Source organism: Mus caroli, chromosome 9 (genome assembly GCF_900094665.2).
Source record: "Mus caroli chromosome 9, CAROLI_EIJ_v1.1, whole genome shotgun sequence".
Classification (NCBI taxonomy): Eukaryota; Metazoa; Chordata; class Mammalia; order Rodentia; family Muridae; genus Mus; species Mus caroli.
In genome coordinates this window covers 63,999,185-64,005,352 of record NC_034578.1, presented here as the reverse complement: position 1 = coordinate 64,005,352, position 6,168 = coordinate 63,999,185, and the positions used below count along the sequence as shown (strand labels likewise).

Below are 6,168 nucleotides of genomic sequence, written 5' to 3'. Positions count from 1 at the left end.
GTGGTGCTGTGTATGTGCTGAGTTTTAGAGCCTGAATGGTTCTTCCACCATGGAGTCGGTTGTGCTAAGGTCATGGGGGCTGGGGGAGGCTATTAAGGGCTGAGGCCTTGTTACAGTAACTACTCCATCTTTGTTGTGATTACTTTGTGAATGGAACACGTTTTGCTGTATTTCTCTTTCAATATATCTATATCTTTCAATCAGAGGTGAATCTTTTGGGCCTGTACTCAGGCTGGCTAGCATGTTTGAAGCCTTAAGTTCAATACTCAGTACCACAAACCAATATGTAGAAAAATAAAGTAACAAATAAAATGTCACATGATGCACTATTTAACTTTGTCAACTTGATACAGTTGTGATTATAAAACGATAAAGATGTATTAAGATATGCTCTATGGGTGTGTGGAGAGGTATGGAGGAAGGGGATGTCTCGGTGGGCCCATGCCAAGGCATCCCTTCTCCCTGAGGGGCCAGCCACACGTATAGCATAGATGGTATAGCATAGCATAGAGTTTATTCAGGGCATGGGGAGGGAAGCTAAGAAAGTAGTAGAGGCAGAGAGAAAGGCAGAGAGAAGGAGAGTAGAGAAGTAGAGGCCAGCTATGATCACGTGGAGAGAAGGGGAAGGGAATGGGGAGAGAGACAAGAGTAAGAGAGTAAGAGAGAGGAGGGGACAAGCAGCCCCTTTTATAGTGGGCCAGGCCTACCTGGCTGTTGCCAGGTAACTGTGGGGGTGGAGTCCAGACAGAATCCTAACAGATACAAACTAGAAATACCTGGGAGAGAGAGCTTCTATGAATCACCTGCCTGTGGGTATATCTGTGGGAGATTATTTTGATTGGTTTAATAGATGTAGAAGACTCACCTTAGACATGGGTGGTATCATCTGGACTCTTTCTGCTTTTATTACAAATAGGTTCTTCCAGTTTCCGATGAGGATTGAGGAGAAAGACTCTTCAGGAATCCTCCAGGCCTTTGGTGCCAGATGGATATTGCTGAGACATCAGCCTCATGGACTGAGCAAGTACTGGGCTTCACCCTCTTCCCTGAGACAGCCATTGTTGGACTATTCTGACCACAACCTGTAAGCAATCTAATAACTCCTCTTTGAGAGTCTATTCATTCTACAGGTTCTCTAGAGAAGCTAGTACATATGGTGAGCTACTTACAGAGCATAAACAGTTGATTATTACATTCTTATTCCTTCTGGCAGTTTCTTGATCAGAACATTTAATACTTCTCATTAAATGTAGTTACTGTTACAGTTTTAATAACATTTGTCACTTAGCTCTTTATTACTTCTGTATGCTATGTATTCATATTTTCCTGATGCCTTTAATGCTTCCTTTTGTGTCAAATAATTATAGTTTTAAGATTATATTTTCCACAGGGAGGTAGTGGGGCAGGCCTTTAATTCCAGCACTTGAGAGGCAGAGGCAGGCCAGCCTGGTCTACATAGTGAGTTCCAGAACAGTTAGGGTTACACAGAAAACCTCAAAACCAAAGCCAATGGCAAGCGGAGGGTATGTAACCTATACTGTCCTAACGCTCATGTGAAAGGATAAGGGACATAGCATTTTAGGTCTGCTTTGCCCAGCACTTTCTCTTGTGCTGTGGTGAGTCATACAACTTCAGCTCTGAAGAAAGGACAGTGGCTATAAAGGGCCTGACATGAGCCCTGGCCCTGACACAGATGTTTCCACAGCCCGCCACTGCCACATCTCCCATATATAGCTCCTGTGTTAAGGAATTCTCTAATTTCAGACAGCACGTGGGAGAACCAGTTGGAGCTGATACCGACAGGTGTGGAACACCATGGAGTTACCTTCTGCAGTGTTCTGCAAAGGGGTCCTACTCACTGGTGAGCCCAGTCCCCGAGAGTGGGTGACAGGAGGTTGGCTCAGGGGGAAGGACATTGAGAGGAGCCACTTTCTGTTTGCAGACTGCAAATAGTGTGAGTCAGGTGCCCTGTTTACTGAACTTAGATTAAAAAAACAAAACAAAACAAACACAACTGTGCAGAGGTGATTTGTGAAAAGAGGAAAAGTTGGAAGTTAGACATTTGGGGGGGTGGGGGGGACAGGAGCAAGAGGGAGCTGGGTAGCTCCTTATTAGTGCCCCATATGAAGAAGGGAAAGACAGTGTAAGTCAGGAAATGAGTAGCCACCTTCACCTGACTAATGTGGTAGCTGTGGAAACAATACCTCACCTGGAGATAGATGAAAACTCAGTCTGTCTGTCACTGACTAGGAACCTGATCTCAGATGAGGGTAAGGCAAGTGGGGCCAAGAATTAGGTAAGGTGAGGCAGAAGCGAAAACCCCACCGATGACAGTTTGGGAACTAAGCATCCCCTGTACTGGCCACACCTGCAGTTGGCTCCAGGCCAGTTATTAGAGCTATTCGGAGTGAGAGGCGGGTGGGGCCTCCTAGAGTGCTAGCAGAACCTGCTATGGGTAGAACTGCAGAGAGCAAACCCTTTCCCCCCACCCCCAAGAAAAAGAGCTCAAGGAGCAATGTCACCCATCAAGGAAGGAGCTCTGCAAGACTGCCTGTGGTTAAGTGGGAGTTAGCCTAATCTGGAAAGAGCAAGTGTGATCATCGGGAGGAGGGACTGGGACTGCAGGCTTGCTCTTCACTCAGGAATACAGAGGCCATCATGCTGGTAAGAGACATTTAAGTTTTGGGGGGCTTTTGAACAGCAGAGGTGGCAGAACACATTGGTTCATTTGCTTATTCTGAGCCGTTTGTTTAAGCACTCCAGTAGGTAAGTTTTAGTTTTGGTATACTTTCACAGTAATTGGTTTGTGTATCTAGTTTGATTGCATGGATTGCATAGTGAGTAGGGCTAAGCTCCTAAATTCTCCACACTCGGTCCATACGCCAGAGTAAGTGGGGGATGGGGGTGGGTTGTCTCTAGCTATTCCAAGGTCAGTCAAAAGTGGCTAGAGAGTGGGACAGCCTCCCTGTTGGGTCAGAGGGAGGGGCAGGCGAGGCCGCAGGTAAAACAGCCTAGAGTTGCTCAGGGTTCTTCCGAACTGGACTAGGGAGGTGGGAGAGCATAGCTTCTGTGCGTATCTGAATTTGGCTGCGACCAAAAGCTGAACGAAGCACTGTGGTTGTGCAAGTGGGCACGGTAGTCTATCCATGTTCCCGGGAGCTGAGATTCTCCGGTCAGGCACACTAGTCCCCCTACCCCACCCCCTCATCACCACTCAGGCTATCTGGATCATATCACCTTGCCTTCCTTTAGTACCTATGGATATTTGCCCAGGCTTGGCAGCACCCCTAGCTATGTGCTCCAGTAGTGAGCCCCTGGTCTCTTTGTTGTTCGCAGTTGGTTGGGCTCCCTCAGAGACAGCTTGTACAGGGTCCTGGTCTGGATTCTCTATCCAGCCCCTTACCTGCTTGGAGGCCAAGCGGCTCTGAGCTCCAGACTGAAGTGTGACCAGTGGGATGCGGGAGCTCTGGGTCCCCCTACCACCCATTGGTTCCAGATGAGGGTGCCTTCTTGCATTGGTGCCAGCATCAGAAATAGACCCCAGTCCCTATTATAAGCCTTAATCTGAAGACTTAAAAGCACGCTTTAAAACTTTACTTAGTGTAGTGTGGAGAAAAACATTTCACCAACACAGGCATCTACCCTTCATGTAGTTAGATCTTGAAAGGATTTTTGTGGTTTTGGTGGTGGGTAAGTGCAAACAGCATATTTGATACTCAACTTGTAAAATTTAATGTCAAGCTTCACACCATCCATTTCGAGTGCCAATTCTAACTGTACATGAGTTCATTAAGTTCTGTACACTTTATGTCTGGTTAATTTTGGTTTGTGACATTTCTGTTTGCAAGATCTTTATTTTAAATAATAAAGTCGATAAAACATCATTTAATAGGTTTCAACTATTAGAAAAGAAAAGAGTTTTACCTTAAGTTTACATGACAAGCTTCTCCTGTTGATTTTTCTGTGTTACTAAGCCTTTCTGACACTTAAGGAGGTAGGGATAGAAACTTTGTTTTTTTACAGGGTGCACCTACCTAGACTTCATGAAAATGTGTCATGTGTGTCTATGATAATTGTTTCCATTAGGTGTTTGTGTCAAGGAAGAAAGAAAGAAAGAAAGAAAGAAAGAAAGAAAGAAAGAAAGAAAGAAGCTAAGCTTTCTTTCCCAAGTTCTTAAAATTTCATTTATATTGTAGGCTAAAATAATTATTTTTGCTTGCCCTACTAAAATGTACATGTCCAGACTTGGATGATATATTAAAAGGCTTGGTAGTTACAGAGTTATAAATGTGGGCACTCAGAATTCATTAAAATGGCATTTTGGGGCTATTAAATATTTCATAAACCTTAAAATGCTATTTGTTTACATAAAATAACTTAGAGTTCATAAGATAAAGATTTTATTAAGCTACAAAATATAATGCTATATGAATAGATTTTTGATAAGGATTTCCTTCTAAAATAGGTCCTAAATAAATATATATGTCAAGTACAATTTTATTTTGTTTATATAACAATCAGGGGTAACAAAATTACATTTCTTTTTGAAATATTCTCTTTTAAACTTTATTACAGAAAAAGATTGCAAATAAAGAAAATTCATGCCAAAATTAACCAGACCCAATATCAGGACATTTCAGTGAACTGCTATGCTGTTAGAACAGCTGTTTAGAATGAAAGCTGTGGCACGTGACGCTGGATTTTACCTTTTTACTATTGAACATATTTTTACACATTAATCTGCCATCAAACCCAAAAATTCCTGACAGAACTAGAAATATAATTAGCCTTATATTCTCTTTCATAACATATCCAAATATTCTTACTATGAAACTGCTAAATGTAATGTTTTATGTCTTTACTAAAGCCTTTCTTGTGAATTTTCTTTTCACAGTGAAGACCACAGGAGAGACAATCCCAATAAACAATAATATTCAAAATCTTGATTTTTTAAAAATAGGTCTTAAGTATGATTGTGTATGTATGTGTTCTCTATTTGAGCTTAAGGTTGTTTGTTTGTTTGTTTGTTTGTTTTTCCCCCTGGAGCTGAGGACCAAACCCAGGGCCTTGTAGGTTGTTTTATTTAAGTTTTTTTTTTTTAATACCAAATTGACTTGTAAGTAAATCCACATGTAAATCTTAATTACACATTTTTGTTTGTTTGTTTTTGTTTTTGTTTTTGTTTTTCGAGACAGGGTTTCTCTGTGGAGCCCTGGCTGTCCTGGAACTCACTCTGTAGACCAGGCTGGAACTCAGAAATCCACCTGCCTCTGCCTCTCAAGTGCCGGAATTAAAGGCGTGCGCCACCATTGCCTGGCTTAATTAGACTTTTAATATTTTGTCACACACACAACATAGGTATACATCATAAGTAAGTATATGAGAAATAAAAAGCAAACAGTGAAATTAAGCACCACTTTAGCTTCAGAATTGAGAGTTTTGTAAGAAACCCCGTGGACACACCAGGGCCCTGGATACACATTCACTCATTCAAAGGGATCTGAGCCTTTTCTAAAGGGTCAGAGTAGTCTCTGAGACCATCTTGTTATCTAGTTCTAGAGGACTTGAAGATGGACCCAGTAAACGTATCACAGAGTGAAATCCACAATCAGCTGCAAGCACAAAGAACAGAACAATAGCCAGAAAGTGAAAAGGCAGAGTGTAGAAAAAGAAGTCAGGAAGGCATCACTGTACCCCCAAACAGTCTTGAGTGTGAGCAGAGAAGTGAGGGTAGTGAAGTAGAGTGGTGTGGACTTGAGGAGAGAATACCATTCAGAGAAAACACCCTGGGGCTGGAGGCGTGGTACAGTGGCTAGGAGCACTGCCTGATCTTCTAGGGGACCTGGCTAATGGAGACTTACAACTGTCTATAATTACAATTTTAGGTTCTGCTGCCCTATGTTGGCCTCCCTGAGCACCATGTGTGCATATGATACACATACAAAACAATAATGAAGAGGAAACAACTTTAGGGACATGGAGGGAATGGAGGCATGTTGCTTATCTCCAACAAGTAGGTAGGCACAGCCACACCCACACCCACACAACCAGATTGAGTGATAAAACCTACTCAGGGTACAGTGGTCCTAATATTGATGTTTTTTTTTTTTTTTTGTCTTTTTCCTTCTAGTCTCACTTTTAACATGCTGAAACACTCCAGTCATAGCC

The 6,168-nt window shown here is 42.4% G+C and overlaps 1 long non-coding RNA gene across 1 annotated transcript; it reads left to right on the top strand.

The window, feature by feature from the left end:
- Positions 1-750: 750 nt before the first annotated feature.
- Positions 751-6,168, top strand: LOC110300990. The gene is made up of 4 exons (XR_002378650.1): positions 751-809; positions 917-1,084; positions 5,886-6,017; positions 6,131-6,168. It is a non-coding gene; the product is annotated as an uncharacterized LOC110300990 (long non-coding RNA).